The 19288-nt window shown below is 37.1% G+C and overlaps 1 protein-coding gene across 6 annotated transcripts in view; it reads right to left on the bottom strand.

Annotated features, from left to right (window-relative positions):
* Positions 1 to 19288, bottom strand: part of MAGI2 (membrane associated guanylate kinase, WW and PDZ domain containing 2) — a 1465424-nt gene that overhangs the window by 865608 nt on the left and 580528 nt on the right. The window lies entirely within an intron of this gene.

Below are 19288 nucleotides of genomic sequence, written 5' to 3'. Positions count from 1 at the left end.
CTATGATTATTTTATTGTTCTTGATAATTTCCCTCTAAATATATATGGAAATTGATGTTTCCTTTAGATTTTTTTTCATACTTTAAGTTGTAGGGTACCTGTGCATAATGTGCAGGTTTGTTACATAGGTATACATGTGCCATGTTGGTGTGCTGCCCCTGTTAACTCATCATTTACATAAGTATATCTCCTAATGTTATCCCTCCTCCCTCCACCAACCCCACAACAGGCCCCAGTGTGTGATGTTCCCCACCCTGTGTCCAAGTGTTCTCATTGTTCAATTCCCACCTATGAGAGAAAACATGGGGTGTTTGGTTTTCTGTCCTTGCGATAGTTTGCTGAGAATGATGGTTCCAGCTTTGCCACACTGTATTCCACAATGGTTGAACTAGTTTACAGTTCCAGCAACAGTGTAAAAGTGTTCCTATTTCTCCACATCCTCTCCAGCACCTGTTGTTTCCTGACTTTTTAATGATTGCCATTCTAACTGGTGTGAGATGGTATCTCATGGTGCTTTTGATTTGCGTTTCTCTGATGACCAGTGATGATGAGCATTTTTCCATGTGTCTGTGGCTGCATAAATGTCTTCTTTTGAGAAGTGTCTGTTCATACCCTTTGTCCACTTTTTGATGGGGTTGTTTGATTTTCTCTTGTAAATTTGTGTAAGTTCTTTGTAGATTCTGGATATTAGCCCTTTGTCAGATGGGTAGGTTGCAAAACTTTTCTCCCATTCTGTAGGTTGCCTGTTCACTCTGATGGTAGTTTCTTTTGCATGCAGAAGCTCTTTAGTTTAATCAGATCCCATTTGTCAATTTTGGCTTTTGTTGCCATTGCTTTTGGTGTTTTAGTCATGAAGTCCTTGCCCATACCTATGGCCTGAATGGTATTGCCTAGGTTTTCTTCTAGGGTTTTTATGGTTTTAGGTATAACATTTAAGTCTTTAATCAATCTTGAGTTAATTTTTGTATAAGATGTAAGGAAGGAATCCAGTTTCAGCTTTCTACATATGGCTAGCCACTTTTTCTAGCACCATTTATTAAATAGGGAATCCTTTCCCCATTTCTTATTTTTTGTCAGGTTTGTCAAATATCAGGTGGTTGTAGATGTGTGGTATTATTTCCAGGGGCTCTATTCTGTTCCATTTGTCTGTATCTCTGTTTTGGTACCAGTACCATGCTGTTTTGGTTACTGTAGCCTTGTAATATAGTTTGAAGTCAGGTAGCGTGATGCCTCCAGCTTTGTTCTTTTGGCTTAGGATTGTCTTGGCAATGTGGGCTCTTTTGTGGTTCCATGTGATCTTTAAAGTAGTTTTTTCCAATTCTGTGAAGAAATTCATTGGTAGCTTGATGGGGATGGCATTGAATCTATAAATTACCTTGGGCAGTATGGCCATTTTCACAATATTGTTTCTTCCTATCCATAAGCATGGAATGTTCTTCAATTCATTCTTGTCCTCTTTTATGTCTTTGAGCAGTGGTTTGTAGTTCTCCTTGAAGAGGTCCTTCACATCCCTTGTAATTTGAATTCCTAGGTATTTTATTTTCTTTGAAGCCATTGTGAATGGGAGTTGACTCATGATTTGGCTCTCTGTCTGTTATTGGTGTATAGGAATGCTTGTGATTTTTGCACATTGATTTTGTATCCTGAGACTTTGCTGAAGTTACTTATCAGCTTAAGGAGATTTGGGGCTGAGATGATGGGGTTTTCTAAATATACAGTCATGCCATCTGCAAACAGGGACAATTAGACTTCCTCTTTTCCTAATTGAATACGCTTTATTTCTTTCTGTTTCCGATTGCCCTGGCCAGAACTTCCAACACTATGTTGAATAGCAGTTGTGAGACAGGGTATCCCTGTCTTGTGTCAGTTTTCGAGGGGAATGCTTCCAGTTTTTGCCCATTCAGTATGATATTGGTTGTGGGTCTGTTATAAATAGCTCTTATTATTTTGAGATACGTCCCATCTAACCCTAGTTTATTGAGAGTTTTTAGCATGAATGCCTGTTGAATTTTGTTGGCCTTTTCTGCATCTATTGAGATAATCATGTGGTTTTTGTCTTTGGTCCTGTTTATATGATGCATTACGTTTATTGATTTGCATATGTTGAACCAGTCTTGCATCCCAGGGATGAAGTCAACTTGATCGTGGTGGATAAGCTTTTTGAGGTGCTGCTGGATTCAGTTTGCCAGTATTTTATTGAGGATTTTTGCATCAATGTTCATCAGGGATATTGGTCTAAAAGTCTCTTTTTTTGTTGTGTCTCTGTCAGGCTTTGGTATCAGGATGATGTTGGCCTCATAAAATGAATTAGGGAGGATTCCCTCTTTTTGTATCGATTGGAATAGTTTCAGAAGGAATGGTACCAGCTCCTCTTTGTACCTCTGGTAGAATTCAGCTGTGAATCTGTCTGGTCCTGGACTTTTTTTGGTTGGTAGGGTATTAATTATTGCCTCAATTTCAGAACCACTTATTAGTCTATTCAGGGAGTCAACTTCTTCCTGGTTTAGTCTTGGGAGGGTGTATGTGTCTAGGAATTTATTCATTTCTTCTAGATTTTCTAGTTTATTTGCATAGAGGTGTTTATAGTATTCTCTGATGGTAATTTGTATTTATGTGGGATTGGTGGTGATTTCCTCTTTATCATTTTTTTATTGTGTCTATTTGATTCTTCTCTCTTCTTTATTAGTCTTGCTAGCGGTCTATCAATTTTGTTGATCTTTTCAAAAAATCAACTCCTGGATTCATTAATTTTTGAAGGGTTTTTTGTGTCTCTAGCTCCTTCAGTTCTGCTCTGATCTTAGTTATTTCTTGCCTTCTGCTAGCTTTTGAATGTGTTTGCTTTTGCTTCTCTAGTTCTTTTAATTGTGATGTTAGGGTGTCAAGTTTAGATCTTTCCTGCTTTCTCTTGTGTGCATTTAGTGGTATAAATTTCCCTCTACACACTTCTTTAAATGTGTCTCAGAGATTCTGGTACATTGTGTCTTTGTTCTCACTGGTTTCAAAGAGCATCTTTATTTCTGCCTTCATTTCATTATGTACCCAGTAGTCATTCAGGAGCAGGTTGTTCAGTTTTCATGTAGTTGAGCAGTTTTAAGTGTGTTTTTCAATCCTGAGTTCTATTTTGATTGCACTGTGGTCTGAGAGACAGTTTGTTATAATTTCTGTTCATTTGCGTTTGCTAAGGAGTGCTTTACTTCCAACTATATGGTCAAATTTGGAATAAGTGTGATGTGGTGCAGAGAGGAATGTATATTCTGTTGATTTGGGGTGGAGATTTCTGTAGATGTCTATTAGATCTTCTTGGTGCAGAGCTGAGTTCAATTCCTGGATATCCTTGTTATCTTTCTGTCTCATTGATCTGTCTAAAGTTGACAGTGGGGTGTTAAAGTCTCCCATTATTATTGTGTGGGAGTCTAAGTCTCTTTACAGGTCTCTAAGGACTTGCTTTATGTATCTGGGTGCTCCTGTATTGGGTGCATATATATTTAGGATAGTTAGCTCTTCTTGTTGAATTGATCCCTTTACCACTATGTAATGGCCTTCTTTGTCTCTTCTGATCTTTGTCAGTTTAAAGTCTATTTTATCAGAGACTAGGATTGCAACCCCTGCTTTTTTTTGTTTTCCATTTGCTTAGTAGTTCTTCCTCCATCCCTTTATTTTGAGCCTATGTCTCTGTATGTGAGATGGGTCTCCTGAGTACAGTACACTGATGGGTTTTGACTTTTTATCCAATTTGCCAGTCTGTGTCTTTTAATTGGAGCATTTAGCCCATTTACATTTAAGGTTAATATTGTTATGTGTGAATTCAATCCTGTCATTATGATGTTAGCTGGTTAGTTTGCTTGCTAGTTGATGCAGTTTCTTCCTAGCATTGATGGTCTTTACAATTTGACATGTTTTTGCAGTGGCTGGTACCAGCTGTTCCTTTCCATGTTTAGTGCTTCCTTCAGGAGCTCTTGTAAGGGAGACCTGGTGGTGACAAAAATCACTCAGCATTTTTTGATCCGTAAAGGATTTTATGTCGCCTTCACTTATGGAACTTAGTTTGGCTGGATATGAAATTCTGGGTTGAAAATTCTTTTCTTTAAGAAAGTTGAATATTGGACCCCACTCTCTTCTGGCTTGTAGATTTTCTGCAGAGAGATCCACTGTTAGTCTGATGGGCTTCCCTTTGTGGGCAACCTGACCTTTCTCTCTGGCTGCCCTTAACATTTTTTTCCTTCATTTCAACTTTGGTGAATCTGACAATTATGTGTCTTGGAGTTGCCGTTCTCTAGGAGTATCTTTGTGGCATTCTCTGTATTTCCTGAATTTGAATGTCAGCCTGCCTCGCTAGGTTGGGGAAGTTCTCCTGGATAATATCCTGAAGAGTGTTTTCCAACTTGGTTCCATTAACCCCATCACTTTCGGTACACCAGTCAGACGTATATTTGGTATTTTCACAGTCCCATATTTCTTGGAGGCTTCGTTTGTTTCTTTTCTTTTTTCTCTAAACTTCTTTTCTCACTTCATTTCATTCATTTTATCTTCAATCACTGATACACTTTCTTCCACTTGATCAAATTAGCTACTGAAGCTTGTACGTGTGTTACGTTATTCTCATGCCATGGTTTTCAGCTCCATCAGGTCATTTAAGTACTTCTCTACACTGTTTATTCGAGTTAGCCATTCATCTACTCTTTTTTCAAGGTTTTTAGCTTCGTTGCGATGGGTTCAAACATCTTCATTTAGCTCATAGAAGTTTATTATTACCTATCGTCTGAAGCCTTCTTCTCTCAACTCGTCGAAGTCATTCTCCATCCAGCTTTGTTCCATTGCTGGTGATGAGCTGTGTTCCTTTGGATGAGAAGAGGTGCTCTGATTTTTGGAATTTTCGGCTTTTCTGCTCTGGTTTCTCCCTATCTTTGTGGTTTTATCTACCTTTGGTCTTTGATGATGGTGATGTACAGATGGGGTTTTGGTGTGGATGTCCTTTCTGTTTGTTAGTTTTCCTTCTAATAGTCAGGACCCTCAGCTGCCAGTCTGTTGGAGTTTGCTGGAGGTTCACTCCAGACCTTGTTTGCCTGGGTATCACCAGTGGAGGCTGCAGAACAGCAAATATTGCAGAACGGCAGATATTGCTGTCTGATCCTTCCTCTGGAAGCTTTGTCTCAGAGGCGCACCCAGCTGTATGAGGTGTCTGTTGGCCCCTACTGGGAGGTGTCTCCCAGTTAGGCTACTAGGGACACAGGGACCCACTTGAGGAGGCAGGCTGTCTGTTCTCAGATCTCAAACTCTGTGCTGGAAGAATCACTACTCTCTTCAAAGCTGTCAGACAGGGATGTTAAGTCTACAGAAGTTTCCGCTGCCTTTTGTTCAGCTATGCCTTGCCCCCAGAGGTGGAGTTTACAGAGGCAGGCAGGCCTCCTTCAGCTGTGGTGGGCTCCACCCAGTTGGAGCATCCAGGCCACTTTGTTTACCTACTCAAGCCTCAGCAATGGCAGGCGCCCCTCCCCCCACCTTGCTGCCACCTTGCAGTTTGATCTCAGACTGCTGTGCTAGCAGTGAGTGAGGCTCCATGGGAGTGGGACCCTCTGAGCCAGGTTCAGGATACAATCTCCTGGTGTGCCCTTTGCTAAGGCCATTGGAAAAGTGCAGTTTTAGGGTGGGAGTGTCCCAATTTTCCAGGTACCATCTGTCAAGGCTTCCCTTTGCTAGGAAAGGGAATTCCCTGATCCATTGCACTTTCCGGGTGAGGCGATGCCCCACCCTGCTCCATGGGCTGCGCCTACTGCCTGACAAGCCCCAGTGAGACGAACCCAGTACCTCAGTTGGAAATGCAGAAATCGCTCATCTTCTGCATCGCTCACTCTGGGAGCTGCAGACTGGAGCTGTTCCTATTTGGCCATCTTGGAACCTCTCCTTTAGAATTTTACATAATGCTTATTCTGGCTTTCACCCCTTGAACATTCTTATGGATTTAAAGACCTCTTCTCACTCACTCTTTTTCATTATTTACCTCTCTTTCAAATTGTATATATTATTCCCCCCATACAATTAGACACACAGATAACCACAACTACTTTATATTATTTTCCAGAAGAGTTGATGCACACCAATTAATATCTAAGTATCTGGCTTTTAATCCTCCACCTACTATTCACTAGCGATGTCATCTCAAGCTCTCTGACTAGTTTATTATTATGTGCAAAATAAAAATAATGATAATTGTCATGGCATTTTCACATGATTGTTCTAAGCATAAAAGTAGGAGAATGCATGAAAAAGTAATATTTGGATACTATAAAATGTCACATAAATGATTGGAATTATTGTGGCTACCACTATAAACTTGTTCTTAATGATTAAATAGCATTGCTCTTCAATTCCCTGTTCACCTACTTTTGGAGAATCAACTTTCCATTTCATTTTAAAATTCATCTGTTTATTCTTAGAATACATGAATATTATTTATTGCTATCAACAGGAGTGTGGAGCTGTTCTTACTGACCTATTTATTAATGTGGAATGCCAATTAAACCAAATGTACAAATAACAAAAATTCAGAAGAAATGACAGAAATATTACCAATAAGCCTCTGTGATTCTACTCTGATTTATCCTATGGCACATGTATTATTTTTTATACTAAAATAATCTATGTATTTGCAGTTAATTTAATTTTTTATTCCTATTTGTTGCTACTGATCCTGAACTTAATTGTAAGTTCCTTGAGAAAAAGGTTTTCTTTAATATGTCCTTGCTTCCCTCTCTGTTACAATAGAGTGCTTAGAATATAACTTCTTTATAAATGCTGATGAAACCAACTGGGTTTAAACACAAAGACAATCTTCCACATTCTACAACATGGACTTTAGGTTTCCTGGTCCTGACTAAAGATATCTGCAAATAAAAATGAAAATGTATATGGAAAAATTGCCTTCAAATATTTAGCAAAGATTTCTGGGTGCTTGTCCAAGACATTTTTGGTTATAAATTCCCTAATAGTCCTTCACATTTCTTATGACTAGTAAACTATGAAGTTTGTCCAGGAAAGGTTTTCTTAGTTGCTCCTTACGTTGGATGACCAATATTTATAAAGGAGGAAGCTCAACTGTGTCATTTCCATAGCTACAGACCAAAATATATCTATTTTCTAACTTCATTCATGAACCTTTTCCTAACCACTCATGCTATCTCAAGCATAGAGTTAATGTGATGTTTCTAACTAACCCTGATATAATAAACATTGAAAAGTTAATAATGCTCAGTGTTTACATAATCACTTAATTTAGGAAAAGATGTTAATTTTGTTACAGTCCATTACCACCTGGGACTAACAGGATGATTTTGCTATGATACCACAGACTTGACCCCTTTTTCTCTCACAAAGGCTCTATAAAAGGTGGCAACACTTTACTAGAAGATGCCTAGAATAAAGAAGTTATTTTAATATGTTAAAGCAAAGACAGAAAGGCAAAGTTAGACAAGACATTTTAAAACATTATCAACTTTTTTTCTGCCAGTTCTAACAATGCTAGAAGTAACAAACTATAAAGTGTTTACTATCTGGAGTATTTAAAATCTCAGCCTAATCCAAGTTTTAAGGAAAAGGTCTTTATATAGATCCAAATAAACTTGTGTACAGATGGCTTTAAAGAATTTCATTAATTACAAATGACTTGAAACATGATAGCAATGCTTCCTATTTAAGTTTGGATAAAAAAGACACAGAACACATAAGAAAGAGAACTGTGAGAGGCAATGCAGGGAAAGCCTCCTGGCTTCTTGTCTGTTTAGTGTTGCTATAAAGGAATACCTGAGGCTGGGTGACTTGTAGAGAAGTTTATTTAGCTCGTGATTCTGCTAGCTGAAAGACTGCACATCTGGTGAAAGCCTCAGGCTGCATCCACTCATGGCAGGAGGCAAAGGGGAGCCAGTGTGTGCAGAGATCACACAGTGAGGGAGGGAGAGAAAGAGAAAGGGTGGGGGGTGCCAGCCTCTTTTCAACAACCAACTCTCAAGGGAACTAATCAAGTGAGCACTCACTCATTACTATGAGGACAGCACCCAGCTATTCATGAGGGATTTTCTCCCATAATCCAAACACCTGCCATTAGGCCCCACCTTGTGCCATGGGGACCAAATTTCAACATGACAACTGGGGGTACAAACATCCAAACTATAGCACCACTCTTTGAGAATTGCCTGACTAAGCTCTGAACTTTGCTCACAGATAAATATAGGATCACTACTTATAAGATCAGTCATTCTTTGAGCTGATAAAGTCCAGAGAGTCCTTTTGTGTAAAGCATTTCACTAAGACCTTAAGGAAATGTTCAATGTCAAGTGTCTCCTGTTTATCCACTTTTATCTTAAAAGGAAAATGTACCCTTTATACTCCCTTTAAATTTATCCCATTTCTAAGACAGCAGAATTTTTCAGAATTCTCTTTACAATTATTGAAGCACAGCTTGAATCCCTGAAAGGTGTCAGTATGCATGTAGGGACCAGGCATGGAGGGAAGTACAGTGTTCGTTTGATGGGAAAGAGCTGTACAAGGTAAGAGTTAAGCTTTCGATTTAATCATGCTAAACATTCAGTCTTCATAATTTCAGTTACACAATATATTTTTGTCTGAATAATCTCTACTTGACTTTTTGTTCTGTAAATATGATATTGCCAACTAAAAATTACCATCTTTTAAATACTATATGTGCTGGCTGACATTAGCAAAATATTGCCTGGCAGGTAATGGGCTTACCCTTGTAACAGAAAAATTTAAGGTGTCTGAGGGAATATCTAAAGTGTTTAATGTGACTTTATGTGTGATTCCCAAATGCAGACACCTCATACTTTCAATTACACATACACTATTCTACAGCATTGATGAGAAATCATGTTTACAATTTGTACATTAGTCATTAAAATTAATTGTACATTTTAAATATATATTGCCAAGCTAAAATTGGCATCCAAATAAATGCTTAAATCAGTGGTCTTATAAGAAGCACTTTCCTCTGGTGAATGAGTTAAACTGCTGCTGTCAGATTGAATATAATTAGTGCTGCTGATATGCAAAGAATTGCTCTGTCAGGAAATGTCACTGTCATTGAGTACTGTTCCTTGTCTGCATCCCATTTTCTGTCTGGCTCAGAAAATTTTAATAACAGGTTGGAATTCACATGTAAAATCTTAACCAATTTTCATAAAAATACCTTATTTCATTTTCATTTTGCTCTCATATAATCTTTGGTTGTCATAAAGTAGGATACTAAACACATCTTATTTCCTTAACTTTTATTGCCTTTTCTCCTTTGAAGGTAGACATTTAGGGTTCATTTTTTCCCTTAGTACTTTCCAAATTTTTAATAGAAGTTTAAATTTCGTTGAAAGTGGCAGAAGAAGAGAAAGGGCAGTGAGATGCAGAAAGTTGCAGAAATACATGTGAGCGAAGTTACTTCCCCTATGTCTTCAAGGAAAGGAGACTTCTTTAATGCCCCGGGAACATGCAACTAGTTCCTAAATTTTTTGAATTGCCTCTAATCAGTAGAAATTCTGCTTTATAGAGTATGGTTAATCAGGGCCTAGTGCTGTCAAGAGAGTCAGATGTTTCTATTACATAACCTACTTCAGTATAAATCTTGAATCTGTCTCCAGTGACTTCAAAATCCTTTGTAGGAAACTTGAGGTCTGAAGAGCAGAGATATTTTAATCTCTTCTTTTAGCTAAAGTATATAATTTTGAAAAAGGAAAGATGATATTGGGTTTGAAAAACTAGTTCCGCAGAGTAGAAGAAAAGGACAACACTTCCTACATTAGGTTCATGACACAAAATTAAGGACTCCTGGCAAGTGGCAGTGAAGAATTAAGAAGAGTGCTTTGTGAGGAAGACCATTAGTCAAGGAGCTCTTAAGGAAATTTGAAGGACTGAGGGAAACATACAGTTGGAATTGTGAAATATTGAAGGACAGAAACAAAAGGGGGTGGTGGCTGATATTTGGATATTCTGGAAGAAATCAGCAAGAAGGTGGATAGGATGTTGTTTGTGGTCTCTAATGTTTATAAAGTAATGCACAGAGAATGAATAATAAATGGCCTTGAAATTTTAACACAAGAAGAGAAATTAAACACAAAGTTTCACTGAGACAGGGATGTAATTTACTGGGATATAGCAATGGGAAGGTGAATCTTGTTCAAAGGAAAGTGCTGTAATTGATGGGAAAGATAATAGCATTTTGTTATGAAGAATGGGAAAACAGAATCTTATGTTTACAGATTTTTAGAAGTAAATTTAGCCAATTCTTTTCAAATTCTTTATATTACAGAAGATAAAGTCCAGAGAGATTTACATGTCCCTTAAACACAAATTATTATAGTCAGGGAGGGAGGGTGGATAATTATAACTTCACAAGGACCATAGAGGAGCAGTATACACTGGTGAAGAGTGAGGTGAGAGAAGGAACAAACTATTTAGACATTTTCCAGAAAACGTGCAATCTGATATAATCTGAATTCAACTTTTTGACGATTCATTTCTTAGAAGAGAGAGAATATAATCAGGACTGCTGCTGCTCATAAGTTAATTCTGACCAAGAGAAAAAAATGAACTGATAATTTAATTGACGTCCATAGTTACTTAGCACATAACTTATTATTACAGATTCCTGAGAAACAGAGAAATTTGTTCCATACAATCCCCTTTTCCCTGCTTGTGCTAACCTGAGTGCTTAGAAGCATCATCATCTGTCTTTAGTTGGAGAGTTGATTGATATACCGTTGTGTTATCTCTTCAGATATTCAGTCGCTTGGCGGAATGCGAAGGAAGTCCAGATATGGGGGAGGGCCATGTAACTTCTCATCTAAACAGGGACACTTGTGAGAGTGAATCAGTATGCCAACTGAATAGACATAATCTAGCTTGTCCTGGACAAACCAGGAAATATAGGCATAGATATTTACAGGTGGGGAAAAGAAACACGGTTTCTATTTCTTCTCCCAAGTGAAATTAAGAAGACCATTAGTCAATTTTCTATCTCTACCTTTCTGCTTGTTCTAGCCTTCACACTAATTTGTGAGTCCCAGGATTCTTCCACAGTCAACCCCCTACGGTCCTGCTAGTTTCCTGCTTATCGAGGCTGCTGGGACCACCCTGTGCTGCTGCTTTAAAATGCTGGACATATGAGGAACTGAGGTCAAATAACACATTTCCCATTTGCATCTCAACTGAATAATGGAAAAGACAGTATACATTTACAGGAACCAGCTCTCCTGCTAAAGATAGTTGAGGAAGACTCCACATACCCAGACGGACAGAAAGGGGACCAAGAAAATCCACCTACATGATCCGAAAACTCTTTTCTCACTTCAGAAAATTTGAAAAGAAGGTGGTGATTGTCATGGTGAGAAAGCTGGGGAGACAACAATAGCCTGTAACACAAGAGTAAGAGAACATAGCCCTTGGGATGCGGAGGAGGCAGCACATTTGGAAAGGGTCTACTACAGCCTACAGAAATAGATTTTTGAAAGCATATGTTTTGGCCTTGAAATACATTTAAACATGGCTTTCATGGGGAAAAAGGAAAACACAGCAGGAGTGATAATAAGAGGGGGACCGACCAAGAATGAAAAAAAGTAAACTGAGAAAAAAAAAGAATGTGTTGGTATAATTTTAAAAAAATGGAGAGCAACTAAAATTCAATAGCAGAGTATTAATCTTCATAGGAAATACCGCAAAAAGATAACATAATGCAGAATTTTAAGTGGTGACATAGATGACGACAATGGAAAGTGAACTATAAATATAAAGAATGCATAATATGTTAAAACTATGGAAAATGGCATAGTTAAGAATGAGTAAACCTTAATAATAGTCAAAAACAAACTTAGAAACAATGAAAATAACCAACATTGAATGCCTACTACATAATAAACAGTGAAACTCAAAACAATTCTATTGTCATTACACTGCTATATGTATGTACCTTATAAAGGAGAAACTGAGGAACAGAGAGGTCAAGGAATATTCCTAGGTTCACAAAGAAACTGGAAGAGCAAGGTCTTCAACTTAAGCAGTCTGGCACCAGAACCCATGCTCTACCTGTAACCATTATGTTCTCACGTCCTGCAAAGGCAAAAGAAAAATTCTTAAACTATAATAGATTGAAATTTACCTATTGTAAAAAAAGGATGAGAGTATCTAACATAAAACTTTTAAAAAGATATTATGTAAAATTTTTGATGAGATTAGCAAACATTTCTTGGAGAATAACTGGAGTTTTTAGGACACAAAAACTTACATTAAGACAATAAAACAAATTAAAATAAAATATATTGTCTAAATAGAACAAGGTTCAGTTTGATTTCACATTTTCCTGAACATTGAATTCTAGCAAAAAAGGAAGTAATACATATATTTTTAAAGGACTAAGATTGTCATCATTTTTTTAGAAGTCTTAAGAAGTTACCATTTGTAGATTTTGGATATTAGTCCTTTGTTAGGTGCATAGTTTGAGAATATTTTCTCCCATTCTGTAGATTGTCTGTTTATTTTGCTGTGTGGAAGCTTTTAATTTAATTAGATCTCATCTATTTATTTTGTTATTGTTGCATTTGCTTTTCGGTTTTTGGTCATGAACCCTTTGCCTATGCCAACATCTAGAAGACTTTTATTAATGTTATCTTCTAGAATTTTTATGGGTTCAGGTTTTAGATGTAAGTCTTTGATCCATCTTGAATTGATTTTTGTATAGAGTGAGAGATGAGAATCTAGTTGCATTCTTCTGCATGTGGCTTGCCAATTATCCCAACACCATTTATTGAATAGGGTGTCTGTATTAGTATGTTTTTACACTGCTGTAAAGAAATACCTGAGACTGGGTAATTTATAAAGGAAAGAGGTTTAATTGACTCACAGTTCTGCATGGATGGGTGGGGGGGGCTCAGGAAATTTACAATCATGGCAGAAGGGGAAGCAAGTATGTCTACACAAGGCAGCAGGAGAGAGAGAGTGCTAGGAAGAGCAAGGAAAACTGCTTGTGAACCCATCGAATCTCATGAGAACTCACTATCACAATAACAGTAAGGCAGAAATCTGCTCCCATAATCTGAGCACCTCCTACTAGGTTCCTCCCTCAATACCTGAGAATTACAATTCAAGATGAGATTTGAGTGGGGGCACAAAGCCTAACCATCAGTGTCCTTTTCCAACTTTATGTTTTTATTTGCTTTGTTGAAGATCAGTTGGGTGTAAGTATTTGACTTTATTTCTGGGTTCTCTATTCTGTTTCATTGGTCTTTGTGCCTGTTTTTCTACCAGTACCATGCTGCTTTGGTAACTATAGCCTTATAGTATAGTTTGAAGTCAGGTAATGTGATGCCTCCAGATTTGTTCTTTTTGCTTAGTCTTTCTTTGGCTATGTAGGGTCTTTTTAGCTATAAGGAACTCAAATAAATCACCAAGAAAAAAGAAATAACCCCATCAAAAAGTGGGCAAATGGCTGAGCCTGGGCAACATGGCAAAACTCTGTCTCTACAAAAAACACAAAAATTAGCTGGGCATGGTGGCATGGACCTGTCCCAGCTACTTAGGAGGCTGGAGTGGGAGAATCATCTGAGCCAGGAATATTGAGGCTGCAGTGAATTGAGACCATGTCACTGCAATTCAGACTCTTGTCTGGGTTATAAAGTGAGACCCTATCTCAGAAAAAAACAAATAGTAGTGGGCAAACGACATGAACAGACAATTCTCAAAAGAAGATATACAAATGACCAATAAAAATATGAAAAAATGCTCAACATCACTAATTATCAGGGAAATGCAAATTAAAACCACAATGAGATACTACTTTACTCCTGCAAGAATGGCCATGATTAAAACATCAAAAAATAATAAATATTGGCATGGATGTTGTGAAAATGGGACACTTTTACATTGCTGGTGGGAATGCAAAGTAGTGCGACCACTATGGAAAACAGTATGGAGATTCTGTAAAGAGGTAAAAGCAGAACTACCATTTGATCCAGTAATCACTCTACTGGGTGTCTACCCAGAGGAAAATAAATCATCATATGAAAAAGACACTAGCACATTCATATTTAGGGCGGCACAATTCACAATTGCAAAAATATGGAACCAGCCTAAATGCTCATCGACCAACGAATGGATAAAGAAAATATGATATATATACACCATGGAATACTACTCAGCCATAGAAAGAAACAAAAAAATGGTATTCTCTGCAACCTGGATGGAGTTGGAGACCATTACTCTAAGTGAAGTAACTCAGGAATGGAAAACCAAATAGTATATGTTCTCACTTATAATTGGGAGCCAAGCTATAGGACCCAAACACATAAAAATAATCTAATGGCTCAGGAGCGGTGGCTCACACCTTGTAATCCCAGCACTTCGGGAGGCCGAGGTGGGTGGATCACGAGGTCAGGAGATCGAGACCATCCTGGCTAACACGGTGAAACCCCGACTCTATTAAAAATATAAAAAATTAGCTGGGCATGGTGGTGGGCACCTGTAGTCCCAGCTACTCGGGAGGCTGAGGCAGGAGAATGGCGTGAACTGGGAGGCGGAGCTTGCAGTGAGCCGAGATTGCGCCACTGCATTCCAGTCTGGGCGACAGAGCGACACTCCGACTCAAAAACAAGAAAAAAACAAACAAAAAAAAGAATAATCTAATGGACGGGGGTGAGGGATAAAAGACTACACACTGAGTTAGTGTTCAATGCTCAGGTGATGGGTGCACCATACTCTCAGAAATCACCACCAAACAACTTACCTAGGTAACAAAAAACCACCTGTTACCCCAGAACTATTGAAATAAAAATATTTACATAGTGATAGTAATTTAAATGCTGATTATTGGTTTCAAATAATTTTTTTTTTTTTTTTTTTTTTTTTTTTGAGACAGAGTTTCGCTCTTTTTGCCCAGGCTGGAGTGCAATGGTGCGATCTCGGCTCACCGCAACCTCCGCCTCCCAGGTTCAAGCGATTCTCCTGCCTGAGCCTCCCGAGTAGCTGGGATTACAGGCATGTGCCACCACCCCGGCTAATTTTGTATTTTTAGTAGAGACGGGGTTTCTCCGTGTTGGTCAGGCTGGTCTTGAACTCCCGACCTCAGGTGATCCACCTGCCTCGGCCTCCCAAAGTGCTGGGATTACAAGCGTGAGCCACCGCGCCCGGCTGGTTTCAAAGATTTAAAAGGATTCTATGAACAAAAAAAGAGAAAGACTTAGTTATTGTTGTAGAATAGGAATGTTAATTATTGAAAATCTAAAAGAAAAAAGATAATGGTGAGAAAAGCTAGAGAAAAGGATAGGGATATCAATATACCTAACTATGTAAGGGAGAATAAAATAATTGACTATAGTTGATGGAACAAAAAAGAGTTACCATTTGTATGTAAATTTAGCAGGAAAATAATTTTAAATGAAGTCTTAAAGAGTTTCATAATATATACCTTTCCATTAAAAAAAATTGAGTTCAGTTTAAAAAACAGTGAAAAATTAGGAAAGATTGAGATTTTAAAAATGATAGTAAATATTATAACCAACATATATTCATATATGGTTATAAAATATAATATACATATTAAAACTCACTTTTGGCCTTGCTTAACATCAACCACAAACACATATACACATACATACAGAAATCTCTTTGTTCTTCTTTTGAACGAACGTTTTCATTTCTTTCAGTTAGCTTTTCTCAAAGTATACTTATGGAATACTTTTAGCTCCTTTCCTCCAAAAAAACAAACAAATAAAAATCAAAGGGCAGTTTTTTTCTCTAGAGATTCCTGTGTCAGTTGGTAAAAACAGACACAAAACCTGAAGATTAAAAAAAAAAAAAACACTACTACTGACCAATTTAATGAACCTCACTTATAAATGCAAAAAATCAAGATAAAATATTAGTAAATAAAAATACAGCAAATTATCAAAAGAATAATACATGATCAAAAAGTAGGGTATATTTTAAGAACATAAGATTGCTTAATATTAGGAAATATATTCATAGAATACATCTCATCAATAAGTTAAATAAGAAATTGTGAAAGATACTAGAATTGCATTTGGTCAATTCAACATACATTCCTTGAATCTTAAGTTAGTAATTAAAACATTCTTCCTTTTTATGATAAAGAATTTCAATCTCACATAAGTTCAAATAATACTGAATAGTAAAATATTAGTGATATTCCCATTTATATCAGGAATAAGACAAGGGTAACTGTCCTTACTGAGTTTTGTTTTTGTTTTTGTTTTTAAGATTCATTCTCAGAATTAACCGATCAACAGTTTTTATTTTGTTTACGCTTTTAGTTGTTTGTTCCGCTTCAAGACATCCACCTACTTTCTACCTCTGAGGGAAATATTTATGGCCTGTGGGTGAAATGGTGCTTAAGACAGAGAGAAGATTCAGAGGCAATTTAGGGAGTAAATGCTAATGAGGAAGAGAAAGTACTGTGAACACAGGAATGAAAGACTAAGACTACAAATCTACATTTCGTAACTTAGATGATGATTTTAAGAAACGCTGCTAAATAAGTATTTTTTATGTGTAAAAAGCAGTCTGCAATGCAAACCTCCTACTAAGGCTCCCTTATGAAATACTATACACCAGGGATTCCCAACCCCTGGGCCATGGACTGGAAGTGGTTAGTGGCCTGTTAGGAGGCTGGCTGCACCGCAGGAAGTGAGCTGCAGGCCAGCTTTGCTTTGTCTGTATTTACAGCCACTCCCCAGCGCTGGCATTTCTCCCTGACCTCCGCCTCCTGTCAGATCATCATCGGCATTAGATTCTCATAGCAGTGTGGACCCTGTTGTGAACCGCACATGTAAGGATCTAGAATGTGCGCTCCTCATGAGAATTGAATGCCTGATCATCTGTCACAGTCTCCCATCACTCCCAGATGGGACCATCTACTTGGGGAAAACAAGCTCAGGGTTCCCACTGATTCCACATTATGGTGGGTTGTAGAATTATTTCATTATATATTACTATGTAATAATAATAGAAATAAAGTGTACAATAAATGTAACGTGTTTGAATCATCCTGAAATCACCCCACCCCCTCGCCCTGTCTGTAGAAAAGTTTTCTTTCATGAAACGTGTCCCTGGTGGCAAAACGGTTGGGGATTGCTGCTGTGCACCAACAAGGTAGAGTAGAATTTCTTTTGGGTGGGCTTGCAAATAAGTGTTGAGTCCTACTTCAAGTGCAGCATAGAGCAAAGGAGACTGGCTCACAGGGGAGAGGTAATGATGTGGTCACAATGAAGTAAAAAAGAAAAAAAATCATTAATTATTTCCAGATAATCCTGCCTAATAGAAAAACCCAAGAATAAATTGAAAATCAATTATAATAATAGAGTTCCATGAGGTGGCTGTTTATAAAAACTACAAAAGTCAGTATCTTTCTCATGTTATGAGAATAACATGAAATATATGAAATATAATGAAGAACACCTGATTCATTAGCCATTATGAAATATACAGACATAAGCTAATCAAAAATGTGTAACACTATGAAAACAACTATAAAATTTGATGGAGAGAAACAACCTGAGTAAATTAAGCCACACAGTAAAGCTAGACAGAAATAGTTACAAATTTCAATTTCAAAATTGAAAAAATAAAGAAATTCGCATATATAGATATTAAGACAACAATAATTTAATTACATTGGTATAGTCTAGAAATCCCAAAAGTATACACAAGTACATACAAATATTTAGTGTCTGGTAAGACAACATTTCAAATAATAGAGATAGAGTTCTGGCTTTTGGTAATGGAAGAATGAAATGTTCTATGAACCCTCCCAAGAATAATCATTATAAAAACTGAATAAAATATGATTTTCAAAAACCGATTTCCTGTATGTTAAGTGAAATAAGCCAGGAACAGAAAGAAAAATTCCACATGATCTTTCTCATATGTGAAATCCAAAAAAGTTGATCTCATAGATGTAGAGAGTAAAATATTAGTTACTAGAGGCTAGAAAGGGTAGGAGGAAAGGGAAATCAATCTATTAGTCAATGGGTATCAAATGATCGTTAGATAAGAGGAATAAGTTCTAGTGTTCCATTATACAGTAGGTTGACTACAGTTAACAATAATACATTGTATAGTTTAAATAGCTAGAAGATCTCAACACAAAGAAATTATAACTGGTTGAAGTAATGGATGTGCTAATTGCTCTAATTTGATCATTACACATTGTATACAGGTATCAAAACCTCACACTGTACCTCATAAACATGTATAATTATTACGTGCCAATTAAAATGAAACTATTGGAAGGAAATGTAAAGTGACTAAATGCAAGCAGAAATCAGAGATTTACCCTTGAAAGACTATAACTATAACAGATAGTGGTTGAGTAGAGAGTCTAAGTATGACAGAACATGCAGAAATTAGGGACAAAATTCAAGAAGCAAAAAAGCTGCAGAAAAGAGGAAACACAAAATCTGAGTATAAACTCTGCCCATATCCCTGGCTGTCCAAGAAGTGACAGATGTAAGGGGACAGCCTGGGCATAGAAATAAAATAGGCACGACAATAAAGAAATCTATCCTCAAAAGCCAGAATTTCACCAGGTGAGATTTGAAAGTTAACTCCTTTATTGATTGGGTGCATTCCCGAATATGCACTCAGCTCCAGAGGTGGAGAGCTGAAGTCTTATGAGGAGGACAAAGCTCAGCGGTGGAAAAGCAACTAAAATGTATGAATCAATAGAAGCAAGAGAACTACAGGAAGAATGTCTCCAAATTTGCATATAAACCTTGTCCATATCCTTGACTGAAAATAAACTACACAGGCTCAGAAGACCCTCAGGGAGTCGGACTATAAAATTGGCAGCTTGACATTTAAAAAGTTAAGCAGAATATCAGCTACTGCATACCATGTGTAGACAAATAAATAGTTTGGCTTTAAGCAAATTAATTACTTATCAGAACAAACAAAGAAGCAAATAAAATAACCCCATGATTCTAAAAATGACAAAATAGGACATATTGCCACTATATTACATAAAATGACTAATTTCAACCCCAAATTACTAAATATGCAAAGAATAAGTAGTAACCCATATTTTCAAAATAATGAAGCAAATAGAAAGTACCTCCAAGTGAGCCTAGATGTTGGGCATAGCAAACAAAAACTTCAAAGCAGCTGGTCTAAATATGTTAAAATTTTTAAAAAATATGATCTCAATGAGTAAACAGATAGGAAATAACACAGAAATAAAACTATGAAAAGAACTGAAAATTACAACAAAAAATCATTAGACTCATTC

This window comes from Chlorocebus sabaeus, chromosome 21 (assembly GCF_047675955.1).
Source record: "Chlorocebus sabaeus isolate Y175 chromosome 21, mChlSab1.0.hap1, whole genome shotgun sequence".
Classification (NCBI taxonomy): Eukaryota; Metazoa; Chordata; class Mammalia; order Primates; family Cercopithecidae; genus Chlorocebus; species Chlorocebus sabaeus.
The sequence above is the reverse complement of the archived record's forward strand: the minus strand, read 5'-3'. Positions and strand labels throughout refer to the sequence as shown.